This window comes from Mustela lutreola, chromosome 2 (assembly GCF_030435805.1).
Source record: "Mustela lutreola isolate mMusLut2 chromosome 2, mMusLut2.pri, whole genome shotgun sequence".
NCBI lineage: Eukaryota > Metazoa > Chordata > Mammalia > Carnivora > Mustelidae > Mustela > Mustela lutreola.
The window spans coordinates 133,240,769-133,253,487 of record NC_081291.1 but is presented as its reverse complement, the minus strand read 5'-3'; positions in this window follow the sequence as shown (position 1 = coordinate 133,253,487).

The window sequence follows — 12,719 nt, the reverse complement described above, 5'->3', positions numbered from 1 at the left end:
TGTCTCAAATTAGGTATTAAGTATTATTATAAGGATTTTGCTTTTGCTTCCCTTACAATAAAAATCAAATTCAAATTTCACTAAGGTGAATTAAGTACTACTAATTTCTTAGTCACTTTCACATGCAATATCCCAGTTACTCCTTGGAATAATTCTATGGGATCAGCATTATCAAAAGGAGACATGAAGTGTCTTCCCTTTATGACTAAGTGACTTTCCCTTTCTGTTTCCAATGAACTCATGTCATTGGGGCTGCCATGGTTCATAATTTGAAGGTTCATTAGTCTGTAATGTTATATAATTTACACATAGATTGCAAATGGAAAAAGGATAGTTACAGTATATAGGAAGCTCAAGCAACTTAGAGTAGTGGCCCACCAATTTTGTCAAGGCTAAACAGACTACCCACCTCTCCACCAAGACATGTCAATCACTTGAAGTTTCTAGTGTATCCCTTGTGAAATTTATAATAGAACATATATGATATGCCAGGCACAATTCCAAGAAATTTATGTCTATAAATGTACTTAGTCATTATAGCAATTTTATGATAAGAGATGCTAATGTTTTATACACAAGGAAACTGAGTCACAGTAACAGAAAAATTTGGTAATTTGCTCGGGTACTCACAGCTAGTAATGGGAAAACCAGGACTCAGACCCAGGTTTCAGTAACAAAATTTTTAATCACTATCTTATACTAATTTTCTACACAGAGAATGTGATCAGCACATGTCAACAAAACAGTCTTCTGTTTTTCTATTTTCTATTTCTTTTTGGTATTAATTTCCCCTTACTTCAGTTCTTCCATGGTATAGCCAAGGGAATAATCTTTTTATTATTTTTTTTTTTTTTTAAAGATTTTATTTATTTGTTAGAGAGAGAGAGAGAGAGATAGAGCACAAGCACAGGCAGACAGAGTGGCAGGCTAGAGGCAGAGGGAGAAGCAGGCTCCCTGCCGAGCAAGGAGCCCAATGTGGGACTCGATCCCAGGACACTGGGATCATGACCTGAGCCGAAGGCAGCCGCTTAACCAACTGAGCCACCCAGGCGTCCCGGGAATAATCTTTTTAAAACACAGATCTGAACATACATCGTAAAAAGGTGATTTTTTTTAATTTTTTATTTTGTAAAAAGGTAATTTAATGACTCCTCACTAACTCACTCTTGTAAAATATTCTTTTACAACCTATCCCAATTTCCCTCTGCCTTCTCCATCCCTTGGTGTGGTGCTAATCACTGCTCCAGGGTTACAGGAGGGCAAAAGATAATCATGTGTCTAGTGGATTGAGGAACTATTTTGTTCCAATACTGGGCTCGGACTTACATACCTGAACAGAGCTCTAAAATTTCACTTTGATTGTATCTCAAGGAAAAACATATAGCCCTCTTACTTGCCCTACCAGTGCAGAGGTTTGTTATTTCTATATAATGTAATTCAGGATCCTAATGATGTTTAAACAAATTTAATTCTCAAAATTAACCAGACCTATACAACCAATTGCAGTTAAGTTTCCTGTTGCAGATTTTCACAAAGGGTGTGTGTTTTTCTGTGTGTGTGTGTGTGTGTGTGTGTGTTTGAGAGAGAGTCCAATAACTATGGAACAGTGATTACATTGCCAGCACACTGCTAAAGTTTTACTTATTTTGTGCTTTCACTGCAACTCAATGAAGTATGTATTACTATTATTCCTATTTCGAGGGTAAAAGAAAGTAAAGTTCTGAGTATCTGAGATAACAGAGAAGACAAAAATGATACCTGCTCAATAAGACCTATAAATCAGAGAACAAATTGAAGGTTGCCAGAGGGAAAGGGTGTGAGGAAAAGGGCAAAACAGGTGAAAGGGAATAAATATATAGGATTCCAGTTATGGAATAAGTCACAGGAATAAAGGGTACAGCATAGGGAATATAATCAATGATATGGTAAGAGCATTATATGGTGACAGATGGTAGTTACACTTGTTGTATCCATAGCATAATGGACAAAGAAGTTGAATCACTTATGTTATACACCTGAAACTGAGGTAACATTGTATGTCAACTATACTCAAATAAAAAATTAATTAAAAAAGAGAGGCCAAGAGCTTTATAAAACCTTGATAGTCTTTATATTTAAATCATACACAGGTTACTTAGTGCTGACTGGAAAGTGTCAGTGATATGTTGGCAATTAATAGTCTCTCTGAGATTTTCATTCATTCTAGAGCAAACACCTCTATCACAAGACTTAAATTTAATAGTGTAATTCTAAGGCAGCAATACAACATCCAAACAAAAGGAATCTGAAGATACTGAGGTAAAATTCATATTTTAGGCAAGCTGGAGATCTGCCATTAATAATTGACAGAGCAAGTAATTTTAGTGTTCAAAAATTTAATTTAGAGTACATTTACATTTTCAGATTTGCCTACTCTGTCATATAGTTCCTTAATCTTTTTAAACTATTTATTTTTATGTGACAGGCATGGGGTTTTTCAAAATGGGTAAGTGATAGAAATTAAAAAGAAGTTAACACTGACACCACAGAAATACAAAGGATCATAAGATACTACTATGGACAATTATATACCAACAAATTGGAAAACATAGAAGAAAAGAATAAACTCCTAGAAATACAATCTTCTAAGAGTGAATCATGAAGAAATAGAAAATCTGATTATACTGATTATAAGTAATAAAGTTGAATCAGTAATTTTAAAACTCTTCAAAAACAAGAGTTTAGAGCCAGACAGCATCAGACTCGGTAAATTCTACCAAACATTTAAAAAAGAGTTAGTACCTAGTTTTCTCAAATTATTTCAAAAAATTAAGAAGGAACGCTTTCAAAATACCTTTATATCACCAGCATTACCTTGATATCAAAACCAAATAAAAATACCCCAAGATAAGAAAACTACAGGCAATATCCCTGATGAACACAGATGCAAAAAGATCTCAATAAAATATTAACAAACTGAATTTAAGAATACAGGAAAAGGATCATTCCACAATCAAGTGGAATTTATTCCAGGCATGCAAGGATGAGTCAACATCTACAAATCAATCAATGTGATAGACATAAACAAAATAAAGGAAAACATTCAGATAATCATCTCAATAAATGCAGAAAAAGCATTTGACAAAATCCAACATTAATTGATGGTAAAAACTGTCAACAAAGCAGGAATGGGGGAAAGTACCTCAACATTAGAAAGACCATATATGACAAACCCATAGCTAACATCATCTCAATAATAAAAAGCTAAAAGCTTTTCCTCTAAGATCAGGGAAAAAAACAAAGATGTTCATTTTTGCCACTTTTATTCAACATGATATTGGAAGTCCTAGTCACAGAAATTAGGCCAGAAAAAGAAATAAAAGATATCCAAACTGGAAGGAAGAGTTTAAACTTCTATTTGCAGATGACATGATGCCATATACAGAAAACCCGAAAGGCTCGATCAAAGGCAACTAGAACTAATAAATGAATTCAGTAAAGTTGAGGGATAGAAAATTAGCAACAGAGGTTGGCTGCATTTTCGACACTAATGACAAGCTATCAGAAAGAGAAATTAAGAAAATAATCCCATTTACAATTGCATCAAAAAGTTCGAAATACTTGGGAATAAATTTAACAAAGGAGTGAAAGGCCTATACTCTGAAAACTATAAGACACTGATGAAAAATTGAAAATGACACAAATAAATGGTGCTGTGCTCATGGACTGGAAGAATTTATATTGTCAAAATGGTCATAATACTTAAAGCAATCTGCAGACTCAATTCTATCCCCACCAGAACACCAACGTCATTTTTCACAAAACTAGAACAAATAATACTAAAATTTGTATGAAACAAAAGCCCCCAAATTGCCAGAGAATTCCCAAAAAGAACAAAGCCTTGAGTATCACACTCCCTGATTTCAAACTGTACTACAAGACTACGGTAATCAAAACATTATGGTACTGTCATGAAATCAACACAGAGATCAATGGAACAGGATAGGTAGCCCAGAAACCCATCCATACGTGGTTAATTAATCTGTGACAAAGGAGACAAGAATAGACAATGGGGAAAAAACAAGTCTCTTCAAGAAGTGGTACTGAAAACTGGAAAGCCACAAGCAAAAGAATGAAACTGGACCACTGTCTTACACCATATACAAAAATAAATTCAAAATGTGTTAAAGACTTAAACCTAAAACTTGAAACCATAAAACTCCTAAAAGAAAATATAGGCAGCATGTTCTCTGACATCAGTTTTAGGAATATTTTTTAGACCAGTCTCCTCAGGCAAGAGCAACAAAAATTTAAATAAATGAATAGGATCACATCAAACTAAAAGCTTTTGAATAGCAAAGGAACCCATCAACAAAATGAAAAGGCAACCTACTGAATGGAAGAAGATATTTGCTTATCTTACATCCAAAAAGGAGCTAATATCAAAAATATGTAAAGAACCCATATAACTTAATATCAAACCAACAACCTGATTAAAAAGTGGGCAGAGGAAATTTCTCCAAAGACATTTCTCCAAAGAAGTCAATAGACACATGAAGATACTCAACATCACCAATCATCAGAAAATGCAATCGAAACCACAATGAGATATTACCATACATACATCTGTAAGACTTGCTATAAATAAAAAAGACAAAAAAAAAAAGCAAGTGTTGGCCAGGATATGGAGAAAAGGGAACATTCATACCCTGCTGGTGAGAGTGTAACATAGCCACTATGAAAAACAGTATGGAGATTCCTCAAAAAATTAAAAATAGAAATACTACATGATCCAGCACTCCACTTCCTAGTATTTATCCAAAGAAAACAAAGACACAAATAGACACCCTAAGTGTCTTAATGTGAAAACACACACACACACACACACACACACAGAGGCACACAGGAATATTACTCAGCCATAAAAATGATGAAATCTTGCCATTTGTGACAACATGGATGGACCTAGGGGATACTGTCTTAATAAGTGTCTTAATGTGAAAACACACAGAAACACACACACACACACACACACACACAGAGGCACACAGGAATACTACTCAGCCATAAAAATGATGAAATCTTGCCATTTGTGACAACATGGATGGACCTAGGGGATACTATACCAAATGAGATAAGTCAAACTAAGATAGACAAATATAGGATTTCACTTATATGTGGAAATCTAAAAAACAAATGAACAAACAAAACAGAGCAGAAACAGACTCTTAAATATGGAAAACAAACTTTTGGTTACCAGATGGGGAGCGGTTGGGGGTAGATGAAAGAGGTAAAGGGGATTAAGAGGTATAAACTTCCAGCTATAAAATAAATAAGTCATGGGGATATAATGTACAACACAGGGAACAGAGTCAATAATAACATAATAACTTTTTATGGTGACAGATGGTAACTAGACTTATCATGGGAATCATTTTGTAATGTATAAAAATATTGAATCACTGTAATGTACATTTGAAAATAGGATATTGTATGTCATTTACACTTCAATAGAAAAGGTGACGTGTAAGAGAAAGCACTCTCCTATCTGTTATTTAAACCAGTATGTTCTAAAGTGCCTCTCATTCTCTTTGATGCTATACTGCAGCATGTCTCATAGAACAACCTTTTTAAAACCTTTCCATTTCTTTGGTCAGAGATTAGACCATTTGATGTCATATATAGACAATAAAACCCTTTTTATCTCAGTGGTATTTCATTATACTTGGTGACTTAGAAACAAAACGGGCTTAAAGTCAAGCCAAGACACATCTTTAAGATTGCTATGATAATGCTAATATGCCCTTTAAAATTGAGGCTGGCTGGGAAATTGAAAGGGTGACAAGTGGAACCAACATGCCTCAAACTGGCATGACACCAGACATTGGCATGGCCTAAGTGACAGCTGCAGCATCTGGAGCGAGCTTGATAAGAAAATCCTGTTATAATACTGAGCTGGTTTTCCTTAAATTACATCTTCTATGATTTCATAGGTGCCATAATTTATTTTAGAACAAAATTTATTTCTTTTGAAACTGAAATACTCTTGTCCTTAAGCAAATGTGAAGAAAGTGGCATTTGGCTGTCCTTTGGTAGAAGGAAAACCCATGTATATTTAATCGGACCCTTTACCTGAGGGATTTTCATTATGAGAATGGAGTGTGAGACCATAACTTTGGATAGCAACCTAAGTGCTGTCAGAGCTCCGAGAGCAAAGAGTTCAACAAAAGAGCTGCTGTCTGTGACAGTTGTTACAACACATTGAGCAGTCCTGGGAAGCCGGCTGAGAAAGTAGAACCAAGTATCAGTTTCACTCCCAACTGAACATCCTGAAAGTCCACCGGCAAACCAGGAGCTTCGGCATTAAGGAGTATGATAAGGCTGGCCCCCACAGGCCCACAGGCCCTGCTTCACTGCGGAGGGACATACTCTATGCCAAGACCACTCTCTCATCATCTCAGCTGACAGCTTCAGGCTGTGGGTCTCCACTGAAGGAGACGGCCCTTTTTTAGCAAAATGCCTCTCCTCCTGCGGACCCAAAAGACAAATGGTCTCCCTTCCCTTTTTCATTTTTTTCAGATGTGCTTATTAAACAACCACAGGCACTGTGACTCTATGATTTGGACTTCTGGTATAGAAAATTAATACTGAAATGACTGTCCCTCAGTTCAAAGACCACTAAAAGAAGCATCTATATAAACAGACAGCTGCAATACGGCATCAATGGAAGAATGTACCAAGAATTACCGCCATTGTGGCCCTCATTGTTTTCTCACCATGTGGAAATGCAACTCTCAGTTTTGAATATTTCTCATTTTTTTCCTACTTTCAGGGAGACTCTTCTTTAGGAATGCATGAGCGGCTGACCCACAACCCTTTTAAATTTTGACTTATCTTTTGTAAACATTATTACTTGATCTGTCACTTTTATAAAATAAGACAAACTCAAAAATTAAAAGATGTATAATCTAAAATAAAATGAAAATAGAACTGAAAAAAAATTCTAGTAAGTGATGTGACATATTTTACTTTTTTTAAGAATCACAAAGCTAAGTCATAAATGAGAAGGTATAGTATTTGGAATATGTAAATTTATTATGTTAGCTTTTTTAAATCTTTTTGGAATTAAGGTGGAGTATGCAGAAGTATAAATGAATACAGGTTTAAGATATGATCTTTGCACTCACAGAAAGATAATAAACAGGTTGAAGAATGAAATCAAATAGAAAGCTAAAAATAAATCTGATCAAAGGCAACAACAAACTATCAGACACTGGTAGCAGTTCATCCCAAAATGAGGATGGACAATAATCTCTAAAATGTATAATAATATTTATATAATATATTTATAATATTATATATAATATAATATTACATATTATATAAATATTATATGTATATAATATATTTATAATATTATAATATATTTATATTATAATATATTTATAATATTATAATATTATATGAATATTATAATATTTATAATATTATATGATATTTATATCATTGGCATATTATTTTTCAGAGAATCCTACATGGAAACAGTTGGTGCCACGTGGGTGATTTATCATAAAGTCTCAGTGAGGATCCCAGAAAATGCTAGCCTAGGATGTGAGTGCTACCTTTTTTGCCCATTCTCCACTCCCCTATCTTGCAAACCCAATGCCAAGGTTTATATACTTCTCATCCTTGTGCTATATGTCCCCCATTTCAAGAAAGCTTAATGATGTTTGCTCAATTAGCTAGTTGGCCCGAAAATATAGTACAGGAATTAGAATGAAGTCAGGAGGTACAATGACTCCACAAGCTGCTGCCTCCCTCACGACCTAAAAGAGGCCCTTCTGTATTTTAGTTACTATATTCACAAAAGGAAAGGGGGCATTTTCTAGATATTTTGCTCAAAGGCCTCATGTTTAAACCTATTTCACTGACTAGTGACTAGCAATATTCCCCTACAAAGTATTCATCACCCTACCACAGGAATTTATTCATGTTAGTATATCTTGAGTGTATGGCAATTAGACATTTTTCTTTTTACTAGCACTTTCTGTTCCTACCCTGTGGTTTTGAAAAGAGAGAGCCAGATATAAAGAGAGAATAGAGAGGCTTCTTGTCACACCAATTCTCATAAATTCCTGACTGTAAATCTGGCTTCTGACTTTAATTAAGGTGCCTTATAGTTCTCACATTTTGTCAGTTAGCATGGACATCCTAGTTCCCTGCCGCTGGGGGGTCATAATATGTCCCAGAGCTTACATTAAAATGCACAATGAGAAAATGAAATTCCTGGCACCTGAAGTTTCCCCTTACTCTCCCTATTTTCATCTTTTTCCTTTGTTATTTTTATTTTACTTTTATTATAGAATCATCCTGTTACACCACCAATGGGACCACTACATTGTGGCAACAAAGGAAGTATCTGTCAGATAATGCACACTGGCTAAGAATGAACAAAACATCAGCTGAGTTGGGGTTATTATCCAGATCCTTTACCATGACCTAGTCTTATCCATTCTTTTGTCCTGAGCCAATTACACTCTGCCTGAGCTTATGACCAACTTCCTCCCTTGACCAAGCTCAATGCATATTGCATGACTCCAACCAATTTTAGCTGCTTATGTCCCCAGGCAGATTCACATATTATTTGTTCCTTTGGATGAATGGTCATTCAGCAACCATTACCGAGTGTATTAGTAGTGCCTCAGGACAAGAATCACATCCAAAATAAGTATGGACATCCCACACACAGCCAGCTGTTTATTCACTATATGATTACAAGACTATGTGCTCTAATCTACCATGCCAATCCTAAAATAGTTTAGTCATCTTAATGAAAGAGGAAAAAAACTCACTGGGAATATATATGCATACACACACACACACACACACACACAGAGAGAGAGAGAGAGAGAAAGAGAGAGATACATATATAGATAGATACAGGTACAGATATGTGTGTGGGTGTGTAATAGTTTTTTGCCAATCTTCTCCCCAACAGATTCAAACTCTCTTCTGTTATCAAGTATTTATGACCTTAATAGAGTTCAAGGATCCCAAGACCCAGGAAAAGAATTTGATTGATCTAGGCTAATCATGGTCACTTCATTTACTTTAATTGTGAGTAGTTGAGTCATGGGCATTTGAGCCAATTCTGGCCAATAGACACTGAAAAAAATGCTGTGGGACTTTCTAGAAGGGTTTAACTGGTTAAGAAAATGAAATGTATAGGAGGAAAATCTTCTCATATATAAGTTTTCAGGTTGGTATATGATTCCTGGAAGTGCTATAGCTACCATGTAACCATGACGGGAAGTTTACTGAATAAGTCAGAAGGTAACCATGGATAGTGCAAGCACATGCATCCTTAATAAGGTCCTTGGACTGCTGAATTCACCAACCCTGGATATTATTTACCTGTGCTTTTCTTATCACGCAGGAACATAAATGGCCCAATTTTTGTAAGTAATGAAAAGTGGGTAACATGCCATTTTTACTTGAATTTTCTAATACTTGTAGCTGGAAACATTCTAGCAGGCACAACCCATATTTCCAACTACAATCCTTTTCTTCTTGTATTATGAAAATTTCGAAGTTCAGCCATTCTAAGCATAATGGGTGTAAGAATGAGCAGTCACCTACTTCTTTCTACTTCTTTAAATTCATTAACCAAACATTATGCCTATGTTTCCTTTCCTGTTATGACAGCTAAACATTAAAAAAAAAAAAAAAAAACCTTGTGTGCGATAGCATTTTATGAAAACTAGAGCAAGTCACTAAGAAAGATGACAAACCTGGGGCAGAAAAAAAATGCCCAAAATAAATCATCCAATATAAGAATGTCTGAAGCATTCTCTAAGGAAGGAAGCCCTAGAAAGCTCAGAGAAGCCAGGAACAAAGAGGAATAGTGAGGTGGAATTTGAGAATTCCACAGTAAGTAGAACACAGTCGGTGCTCTACTACTGAGGCAGGGAATGGGTTGAGTAACTATATTATTTGTGCTTCCCCATGAAAAATAAAATTGAAGAGATCCTTGTTCAGAAACTGTTAAGTATTTCAAGGCAGAGAGCAGAGAACTAGAGAACTAAAACAAGCTTGGAATCCTAGAAGGATCCTTAGAAAGCGTGGGGCTCTGAGCAACTTTATGGGTACCATATCCATAAAGCCACTCTGGAAGCTGTACACAAAAGAGGTATGATTATGGTCAGTGGATATAGAGGGACTGAGATGGGTAATGAGGTTACAAAGTGGGAGTGAGCCCCAGAAAACATTTCTTAGTTTGTTTCCAGTCCAGAGCTAGGAATGTAGAGTACTGGTAGTATACTTTTATAGTTGACCCTATCATAGACTCTCATATTTCAGATGAAAATCATAATATGAAATGTTATTTAAATGACAGAGAAATAGTTGATATACAACATTAATAAAGGTAGCTGGACATAAAATTGTATGTGTGTATGTATGTATGTATATATAATTGTATGTGTATATGTATGTATGTATACATTTATAGGGTGTGCATATAAATAGATTCAAATGAAGTATACCAAAATATATTAATAGTATGTGTATTAGTTAACTAAGATATCATAAGAAAGCATCATAAACTGAGTGGCTTAAAGATACACATTTATTGTCTCACAGTTCTAGAAGCTGGAAGTCTGAAATCAGGATGTTAGCAAAGTTGATTTCTTCTAAGGGCTGTGGGAGAAGGATCTGTTCAGGGCATCTGTCCTTGGCTTCTAATATGGCTAAGTTTATGTAGCATTTTATTTGTATGTCTCCAAATTTCCTGCTTATGACACTAGTCATTTTGGATTAAGGACCTGTTCTAATGACCTCATTCTACTTTGATTACTTCTCTAAAGATCCTATTCCTAAAGATACTGGAGGTTAGAACATTGATGTATAAATTTGAGGGTTGAGGGGACACGACCCATATACTATATTAACCATATGATGGACTATATTTTTTTCTTTATATATTATCATAGCTTTCAAAGACTGTTCAATCAATTTAAAAATGACAGAAAATATTACAAAAATATGGATATTTACAATGATCTAAATAACAAGCCAAAGAAAATACCAATAATAGGATACTGGCTGATTGTAACAGAAGAGTCTTGGTGAGGAATATGGGGAAATAACATATAGTGTGTAAGAAAAGGCTGTATCATGTTGAGTGAATCATTTTGTAGCACTAGCATAGGTAGTTCATTTGAGTAACATCTTTCTATTTAAAAAATTTTATATCCTTAAGAATAATGATCCCAACTCTCAATCTTTTTTTCCTTCCCACACAACTTCTCTCACTATGCTGATCCAGGATTCTAGCTCTACAATTAAAATTATACCATATATCTGTGTACCCATTCCAACTTCCAGAATCCCGAACCAAGTGCATCTAACAAATTCTAAGGAACATCCTCAAATTCTGATTAGATTGAAACTGGTAGGATAAATACCCACTCTGAAATATATTTACTCTTTACTATGTTTTAAGAGTCCAACAAGCCTATATTCTCACAGAATTTAATCACTGTAGAGCTGTGATTCATAGTTTATAGGGTTATTATAAGAATAACTATTAGTTATCATTTTTCCATTTTTCATATATTCTATCAAATATTTTTATTAAGAACTCATAGTGTACATAATACAATATAGGATATATTTGGTCATAATTTTTTGAGTGGAACAACTTGTTATTATATTCAAGGCAGTGACTCAATTGTTAGGAGAACTAATTAAGCTTTGTTCTATTCCATTTGTACAGACTCAATCCTAAAACCCCCACTTGACCATGTGCTATCTGAAAGAAACAAACAAAATGGTCCAAAAACAGAAGATACTCAATCAGTTAATCAATATAATCCCTAGGAAGAATCAAACACACACACACACACACACACACACAGAGAGAGAGAGAGAGAGAAACCAAACATACAAAGTTTCAACAAATACTAAGATCACTAAAAAACATTTTGGATGCATTTCAAAGGAAGTTACAGGAACATGTCACCCATCAAAATCAAAACACTTAGCTGTCACTGAAATTTCACAAGACAAATTGGAGCTGCCAAAATCTTCTAGAAATTCTATACACTTCAAGGATGAATATAGTCTTTGTACTGCGTCTTAGCTTAACAACAACAAAATATAGATGGAAACTATAAACATAAACTTAGACGCTTCTAAGGGCTTAATTGCTCAACATTATGATTTTAGCTGACATTAACAACAGTTTACTTTAAATTGGTATTCACAATATAAAGTAGCAATTATAATTGGAGATATCATCTATTAAATCATACCCTGACAATGTCAAGTTTGTTTGTTTGCCATTATGGAAGATAGAGTTTGTTACTTTTATTTTTTAACAAGAGAAGATCAAATATATATTCTCCATCACAATGTGACAGTACAGAAGTTGACATGCCTTCTATACAGGGTTTTAATTTTTTTTCAGGATTTTAATATTTTTAAAATCAGGAAATGCTACTGTCTTCAGAGTCTGAAGTTAAAGGACATTTTCATGTTGAATCAGTGTCATTTACTTTTCAATGGACATGTGAGTGACTACTCTATGTAAAGCACTGTTAAAAATTTTCCATGAGTTAAAAATATACAACCCCATCTCCATTCTTCAATACAACCATAATCTAATAGAGGCAATAATACATAGGAAAATTATGTTCCCAGACAATATAATTGCTTTGTAATTGATGCAAATAAATAAC